The sequence below is a fragment of the Salvelinus sp. IW2-2015 genome, linkage group LG22 (genome assembly GCF_002910315.2).
Source record: "Salvelinus sp. IW2-2015 linkage group LG22, ASM291031v2, whole genome shotgun sequence".
NCBI classification, from domain to species: Eukaryota; Metazoa; Chordata; class Actinopteri; order Salmoniformes; family Salmonidae; genus Salvelinus; species Salvelinus sp. IW2-2015.
Window position 1 is genome coordinate 10,768,040 of NC_036862.1, and position 9,287 is coordinate 10,777,326.

The window sequence follows — 9,287 nt, forward strand, 5'->3', positions numbered from 1 at the left end:
CAGTGAAGAGGGGCACAGAGAGAGAGAAGAGATCCACACGCAGAGAGGGAAGTTGAAGGAAGGGCACACAGAAGTACACCGAGAGAGAGAGTGGAGGAAGAGGGACACAGAGAGAGAGAGAGTTGGAGGAAGAGGACGCGAGAAGAAGGAGGAGAGGACGAAAGAGAGGTGGAAGGAAGAGGGACACAGAGAGAGAGAGTGGAGGAAGAGGGAACAGAGAGAGATAGAGAGTGGAGGCAAGAGGACGACACACAGAGGAGAGCAGTGCGAGGAAGAGGGACACACAGAGAGAGAGAGTGGAGGGAAGAGGACACACAGAGAGAGAAGGAGTGGAGAAGAGGGACAGAAGAGAGAGAGAGAGAGAAGAGAGTGGAGAAGAGGGGACAGGAGAGAGAGAGATGAGAGAGGAGGCACAGAGAGACGACGACGAGAAGAGAGAGACGATGAGCTGACAAAGAGAGACCGATAGAAGACTTGCCCATGAAGAGAGCGAGATAGAGGGACAGAGAGACGAGAGAGTGGGAACGAGTACAAGAGGAGACAGTGGAGGGACACAGAGTGAAAGCAGCTGGAGCAAGAGGACGAGACCAGAGAGAGATGAAGACGAGACGTGAGGAAGCAGGGCACCACTCAGCAGAGAGAGCAGTGTGCAGGAAAGATGCGACACACACAGACGGAGAGCGGACGAGACGTGTGGGAGGTGAAGAGGGGACACAGAGAGAGAGAGAGTGGAGGAAGAGGGACACAGAGAGAAAGAGATGGCAGGAAGATGGGACAGAGAGAGAGAGTGGAGGAAGAGGACACAGAGGAGAAGAGTGGAGAAGAAAGGAGGAACGATGGAGAAAGGAGAGAGAGAGAGAGAGAGAGGTGGAGGAAGAGACACAGAGAGAGAGAGAGTGAAGGCAAGAGAGACAGAGAGAGAGAGAAGGAGAGGAAGAGAGGACACAGAGAGGAGAGAGAGTGGAGGAAGAGGGACACAGAGAAGAGAGAGTGGAGGACAGAGGGCACACAAGAGAGAGAGAGAGAGTGAGAGAGAGAGGAGCAGAGAAGAGAGAGAGTGTGAGGAAGAGGACACAGACGAGAGAGAGAATCTCTCTCTAGAAACTCCAGCAGGGGTGTAGGGGGAGTGTCTGTACGTGTTCTTCAGAGGGACGGTGGTGAGTACCACCCTGACGCAGACCCCCACATAACTACGGAACCACTGCACGGTAGGGCTGCATTCTGGACATTGTGTGTGTGTGTGTGTGTGTCTGTGTGTGTGTTTCTCAATGGTTCTATGCATATATGTGTTTGTGCCCGACCAAACTTCAACGTGTGTATAGTGTGAGGTTTGAGTGCTCTACTGGGCAAACAGTCTGTCTTGATGTGCTTACGCACACTTACCATGGCACGTTTATGCAACGGTAGAGCATCATCTAAGTTCTAGATGGAAAAAGTTCCATTGGGTTTTCCCTCGTGTGTTGCACTCTTTCTACCTCATCATATTTGGTAGTGTGTTCTGTTACATCCTGTAGATGTTCTGTTACTCCTTGAAGAGTGCAAGTTGAAGCAATTCTCACTTGTAATGTGGACTTGCAGTTGAATTATCTGATTTGAAGCGTGTCTGATTTGAAGCAATGTCGACCAAAGTGCATGCACCATAGACACTAGATAGAGTGGTGATAGGGAGATCATGTTATGTGTTCGGGTTCCTCATTGTCTTACACGAAAACAAGAACTACTCCCTCTAGAAACCTCCAATTGTGATTTATGATTATTTTTTTGTTGCTTCCAGATCGGCTTGAGGTGATTCCTTGTCCGCTACTCAATATTTCTACTATACGTAATTTGTTTGTCTCTGTAACAGAACAATAATGCTCAGAGATGGCTGAATTGTTGAATCTTTGTTAATGTAATGTAAAGTGGTCAGTGGCGGACAATGGAAGCCTCCCCCCCCCCCCTCTATATTAAAGTGTTTTAATTTCATGTTTTTAATGTCAACTGTACAGTACAGTGAAATGCCTTTCTTGCAAGCTTATGCTATGATAACCTTGATAAAAGTGCATTTTCGTCATAGCTCCAAATTGCTCCTATTTTCAGAACTTGTCGGATTCTTGTGGGATCTGATCGCAATGARATTTCAAATATGTTGCTCAATGATTTCATTATCAGCTGGAATATCTTCGGTTATGAAGTGGTTGTTTGACGTTACTCAGTGACCAGCTAATGTAGGTGCTATACGGCAACCCGGAGAGTCAAATATACAGTACTTTAGAGCAAGTTTAATTMATCTGATTAGTTTGAACTAATTGTTACCCCCAGTATTTCAGCTGCACTTTATCAGGAAGTACCTATTTGGGTGTCACACTTTGCACTCTTTCTTTCAGCTGTTGTTTTCTCATCTTCATTTCTGAATAACCATCAAGACTGCTTCCACCGTCCTGTATGTCAGTCCAGGTGCCCTATGCAGCTTGGATAGGAGRAAGCTGCGTGACTGATAGMGGTACYGACTGGAATTCCATGGAGAATTGCTGGASAATTACTTTTAATTGGGATAAGAGCATTCCATTTGAATTAACTCTCCCTTTCCCATTAAATTCCAATTGAAGCAAACGAGCATAAACAAGCTGATTAGCGCCAAAACCTTTTTTTTCTTCTCCTTTTTTCAGTTTAACTAATTTCTTACTCAAATRATGGGACTTCTTAAGCGGGGTACGTGGTCAACGTTTGTCAATAAAACAAACGGCAAAATAAAAAATGTGAGTCAATGTATTATAGTGCATATTTAATAAATTTCTTAGATTGACACAACTTTGTTTAGGATCGGCTGTCAAAGGTGATCAGTCTGCAATTTTTACGACGCACAATTCTTTTTCTTTTTATTTCAGTGTGAAATTCAAACAGAGAAAACGTGGTAGGATTTAGAGCCCTGTCGCGAACTACATCTCTCAGGAGACGTCTGTTTGAAGAAAATAGCTTCATAATAATGTGAATAAATACATTGTGGAAGAGGAAGGCTGTAAATAAAAGGATAGCATGTGGTTTCAGCAACGTTATCATCATCATCATCATCATCATCATCATCATACAAGGACCTCTCCTAATGTTCCATTATATAAGTACACTACTTATTAAATTACTTTTTACTGTCGAGTCTGTACATTACACCAATATTACTTGAACATAGTACACTACTTTATTAAATTACTTTACTGTGAGTCTGTACATTACACCAATTATTCTTTGACACTAGTACACTACTTTATTAAATTACTTTATTGTGAGTCTGTACATTACACCAATATTACTTGACACTAGTACACTACTGTTAATTAATTACTTTACTGTGAGTCTGTACATTACACCAATATTACTTGACACTAGTACACTACTTTTTCAGTCTATTGCTAGACTTATATTCTGTCTAACGTATATGGATTAAATGATAATGCTCAGTAATGGACATTAAAATGACCCAGAATGAAGGGTAGTTACAGTAAAATGTAACATTTAAATTTAAACAAACAGGAAACCCATTAGAACGGACAGGAGAAATTCTCCTGTTGGATACTTTGCATATAACTGTGGTAAATATCTACTGTGACCCCGCTGAAAAGTAGTTAAACATAAAAATACATTTAAGAAACGTAGTGTTAAACATACAAATACATTTAAAAAGTAGTTAAACATACAAATACATTTAAAAAGTAGTTAAACATACAAATACATTTAAAAAGTAGTTAAACATACAGATAAAAAAAGGGGTTAAAAATCCAAAGTAGTAAGACATTTTATATTCTGTAAAAAAAGTTAGTTTGATTTAACCAGTCATTTGAAGTTCATAAAACATGATATCTTGATTATACTCATACTGTCAAAAGAAACATGAGGACCAAGTACTGTACAAGAAGAATATGTGGGTGATACATGTTTTCTTCTAGAAAATATGTGTTATCAGGGTATCAAGTAACAATTTTTACTATCAAAATCAGAGGAAGTCGGTTGTTTTTTGTATGCATATCCCCCTACCAACTTGTTCCACCCTGCCTGACCACACCGACTGCACATTGACTTCATCTGTCAAACGATGTACTTCTTCTATCTCTGTTTTTCTTCGTTTCAAATCTTGTTGCTGCCTGTATATTTTCCCCCCCTTTTCATCTAATGTATGTGCTGAAGTTCAACTTTCGTATTTTATCTCCAAATGTATAGAGACCCAAGAAATCAGATGTGATTGTAGCTTCGGGCAGTTACAACAATGTCAAGAAAGAAAATAAACAAACGTGTTCTAGCAGAATCCCCTCAGGCCTTCTTTGGCAGGGACTTTCAGATTTCACATTCCCCCCAGTGTTTCACACTTTTAACCCCATAGTGACGTATTACCAGTCAGTCTCAGTGACTTCCCCCATTTGTCTCCATCTTTCCCTGTGCTAYCTAACCACTCAGGATATTCCAGAGAAGCCGAAAATAAAAAGACCACAAACCATTAGAGGGAAAAAAATACACAAGTCATTCACAATGGTAAATAACACAATGTTATTGTGTTTGTGTTTGTGTTGCAGTCTGGAACCGGTTGTGTCTCCACTGGCGTTTGTCATAAAAGGCGGTGGAGACAGTCAAAGCGTCCCACCTGGCCCAGCCACACCTGCTCTCTCTCTCTCCCTCTCTCTCTCTCTATGCTACCCCTCACCCCCTGATGGGCACCTCATCACACCGTGCCAAAAGTCCACCGTCTCTGCTAACAACCACAGCGCGTCCCTAACCACCAGCCATCGCCATGGAGATGACACAGTCAATGGTGATGGACAGAGAGAGCGAAGGAGGAGAGAAAGAGAAAGGGGAGGAGTCATCGCAGGAGAACGGCAGAATCATGCTGGCTGACGGAGGGGTGGCAGAGAAGGGGGACCCCAAAGTGAACTCTGGTGGGGGGTCAGGAGGGGTGTCCAACGGGTACCCCACGTCCACAGCGCAGAGCCCAAAGGAGGGAGCGGGGGGTGTACCCGCAGGGGCCCCCAGGACTCTAGTGGTCCAGCAGACCAGTCTGGACCATCCCCGGGAGACCTGGAGCAAGAAGATGGACTTTCTGTTGTCTGTGATTGGCTACGCCGTGGACCTGGGAAATGTGTGGCGCTTCCCCTACATCTGCTATCAAAACGGCGGAGGTGAGACCTGTTCATTTGAGCACGCTGTTGCGAAAAGCTAAAATAAGCATTTCTTATTGGACAATTCTAGGTACTCCCTCCTTCTTTCAGGCTGTTTTCTTCCGTTTGGTGCCTAATGAACACGACCCAGGTRGAGGGGGAAAGTAACACTGGAAAGGAAAGAATCTGTAGCTGGGTAAAGGGAGGTTGAGGAAATTGACAGATTAAACTAAACCATCTAGAGTATACTGGTGACAATAAACATTAATGCAGATTGAATATAGTTTTTCACCCAACGTCGTTCCACACTTAATCATATAGCTAGATAAAGAGCCATAAAACAAGATGGATAAATCGGACACGGCGTCTGGAAAACACAGACCATTCAAACCAACCAAAACGTGGATCAAATTAACATTTACACCTTGGAAAGAAATAGCACTGGGTAAATATATGCACGTTAAACCTTATGTCTTCTGTAATGAAAAGAACAAGAAATAAATGTTCCTCTAATGTTCCCAGATGTTTACAAGGGAACTCTGTTGTCCTCCCTGCTTTTCTACAACTCTCCCCCTCACATCAAATACGGGCCTCCGATTCCATTGTATTGAATTTGCAATAATAAAATCTTTGCAATATCCTGTTTCTCTGTTACGAGGGAAAGAGGGAGAGAGATGGAGACAGGGGGACACTTGATAGAAGCAACACTATTAATTGTTTTTCTTTGTCTTTCTATTTCTCTTTTTTRTCTCTCTCTCTCTCTCTCTCTCTSWCTSWCTCRCMCRCMSWCTSWCTCTKTRTWTRTRTCTCTCTKTKTCTCTCRCMCRCMCTCTCRCTCTCTCTCTCTCTCTCTGACTCTCTCTCTCTCTTTCATTGCTTAATAACCTGTCTCTTAGTCCCAGCTACTCAATCAACAGTTATCTTTGCTTTCATGTCAACCACACAGATGTACATTCCTAATCAAATACAGAAAGAGACAGGGCTTGTCTGGACTGGAGCTTATCTCCCTGGTACTCTCCAGGGTTCTGCATGTCTTTTTTCTCTCTCTGACATTTCCAATTCCTCCCCTCACTCCCCTTGGCCTTTAGGGTCAGGTACAGGTCAGTGTTGAATGTTCCAGTTGTTGTTGTCAGTTGTTAGATGAGGTGTGTAGGAATCCGTCAAAGAGTGCAGCTATGAAACATGTGGAGTTTATATTTTTGACTCATGAATGAAAGGATTTTTACTCAATATACTCCAACCCCTTCTTTTTTTCTCTCGCTCTCTCCCTCTCTCCCCCTACCCCTTTATCTACCCCCCTTCTGTCTATCTCCCCATCCCTCTCTCTCCCCACACTCCCCTTCTCCCCTCTGTCTTTTACCTGTTGTCCCAGGTGCCTTCCTGCTGCCCTACATGTTGATGGCGATATTCGGCGGCGTGCCTCTGTTCTACATGGAGCTGGCACTGGGGCAGTTCCACCGCAGCGGCTGCATCTCCATCTGGAAACACATCTGCCCCATCTTCAAGGGTATGTAGAGAGCAGGGGAAGGGAGGGGGTGGATTTGACAAATTTAGTTAACACAATGACGCTTGGCAAAACTATTTTTATAACAAGGAGAGAGGATGAGAGGCGGAGTGGAGTCGAGAGAGGAGTGGAGTCGAGAGAGGAGTGGAGTCGAGGGAGGAGTGGAGTCGAGGGAGGAGTGGAGTCGGGGGAGGAGTGGAGTCGGGGAGGAGAGGAGTGGAGTCGGAGAGGAGTTGGGGAGGAGAGGAGTCGGGGAGGAGAGGAGTGGGAGAGGAGTCGGGGAGAGAGAGGAGTCGGGGGAGGTAGAGGAAGGTCAAGAGAGAAGTCGGGGAGGAGAGGAGATCGGGGAGAGGAGAGGAGTCGAGAGAGGAGTGGAGTCGAGGGAGGAGTGGAGTCGGGGGAGGAGTGGAGTCGAGAGAGGAGTGGAGTCGAGGGAGGATGGAGTCGGGAGGAAGGAGAGAAGTCTAGAGAGAGAGTCGAGAGAGGAGTGGAAGTCAGAGAAGAGGAGTGGAGTCGAGGGAAGGAGTGGAAGTCGGGGAGGAGTGGAGTCGGGGAGGAGGAGAGAGAGTGGAGTTCGGAGAGGAAGGTTGGGGAGAGAGGGAGTACGGGGGAGGGAGAGGGAGATGAAGAGGATCGAGGAAGAGATCGGGGGAGGAGAGGAGTCGGAGGAGAAGAAGGAGGAGAGGAGTAGGGAGAGAGTGAGGGGAGAGAGAGAAGGGGAGAGGAGTATGGGAGAAGTGAAAGAAGGAAAGAGGGAGAAGAGTCGGGAGGAGAGAGAAGAGAATCGGGGAAGGAGAGAGTGGGGGAGGAGAATTCGTAGAGAAGAGTCGGGGAGGAGAGGAGTGGGGGAAGGAGGGAGCAAGAGAGAAGTGCGGGGAGGAGAGGAGTTGGGGGGAGGAGAGGAGAGAGCAAGAGAGAAGCGGGGAGGAGAGGAGTTGGGGGAGGAGAGGAGTCAAGAGAGAAGTCGGGGAGGAGAGGAAGTTGGAGGGAGGGAGAGGAGTGCAGGAGAGTCGGGGGAGGAGAGAAGTCGGGAGAGGGTTGGGGGAGAATCAGAGAGAAGTCGGAGGAGGAGAGGAGTTGGGGGAAGTCGGGGGAGGAGAGGAGTGCAGGAGAGGAATGAGTGAATATCCAGAGAGACAGATAATTGAACTCTCCGACCCCTAGCACGTTCCTCATGAAAGCCTCTGCATCCCTTGTTGTGGTGATGTCCAGCTCTCTGTTATGGAAATTGTCACATTTCCACAGAAATGCGCCAGCATGCTTAGAAACGTGATGTTATGTAAATCTCCGTTGTTTCCAAATGTCATCTTCGACTTGAGTTGAACTTGAGGTTAGCTTGAAAATAGACAGAGCGAGTGAGCACCGACCAACGCCACAACACAGAACACACCTTCATCTCAATCTTTCTTCTCATCTGGTCGGAGTCTGGTCATAGTGGTAGTGTAATCCGTCAATGCCCGGGTCCACCACTTGCCTCAATCGCTCTCTCATTAGCCGCCACTCGTCTGCCTCCTCTCTCATTCATACCTGTGTTTATCCTAACGTAAAACAAACTCTCCTCTCTCCATCACAAACTCATCTCTCTCTCCATGCACAAACTCTCTCTCTCTCCATCACAAACTCTCTTCTCCATCACAAACTCTCTCCTCTCATCACAAACTCTCTCTCTCCCTCCTCACACAACTCTCTCTCTCCATCACAAACTTGCTCCTCTCATCACAAACTCTCATCTCTCCATCGACAAACCTCTTTCCTCTCTCCCATCACAAACTCTCTCCTTCTTCCATCACAAACTTCTCTCCCTCTGTCCATCTACATAACTCCCCGCTCACCACTTCTTCCTCTCCATTCACAAACTGCTCTCTCGCTTCTCCATGCACAAACTCTCTCCCTCGCATCACAAACTCTCTCCCTCTCCATCACAAACTCTCCTCTCTCTCAACACTCCACGCTCGAGCAACAAACTCTCTCTCATCCCATCACAAACATGCCGTCCCCTCTCCCATCACAAAATCTCCTCACATCCATCACAAACGTTCTTATCTCTCGTTCCACCAGTTATTATCTTCAACCATTCTATAGAGATTAAGGAACATTATAAAGGGGGCTGTAGCAGGTTCATGACAGTGCTGACGATACTTAATAAGACTGCATTGTAATGCATTTATACTATACAGGTCGTAAGGTCAAGTGGTTATTTTTGCTTTCTGCTAGAATCGGGTTTCGCCAATCTGCATCAATAGTGGCCTGTACAACATTCAGTCAAATTCTCCGCTCTTTCCTCCTCTCTCTCTCTCTCTCTCTCTTCTCTCTCTCTCTCTCTCTCTCTCTTCTTCTCTCTCTCCTCTCTCTCTCCTCTCTCTCTCTCTCCTTTCTCTCCTTCCTCCTCTCTCTCTCTCTCTCTCTCTTCTCTCTCTCTCCTCTCTCTCTCTCTCGTCTCTCTCTCTCTCGTCTCCTCTCCGGACCTTCTTCCTCTGGAGTGCGCATCTCCTGCTGTCCTAGTGGGCTTCGCCATCTGGCATCAAGCTCTGGTACATTGCGCTTCTACTACAACACCATCATGGCGTGGGCCCTGTACTACCTGCTGGCGTCGTTCCGGCCTCAGTCCCTCCCCTCGGACCACGTGCTCCAACCCCTGGAACAACGCGTCACTGTCTCCGCTA

The 9,287-nt window shown here is 46.0% G+C and overlaps 1 pseudogene; it reads left to right on the plus strand.

The window, feature by feature from the left end:
- The first annotated feature begins 1,105 nt into the window (after positions 1-1,105).
- The window catches only part of LOC111949834 (sodium-dependent serotonin transporter-like), a 13,219-nt pseudogene continuing 5,037 nt past the window's right edge, over positions 1,106-9,287 (plus strand).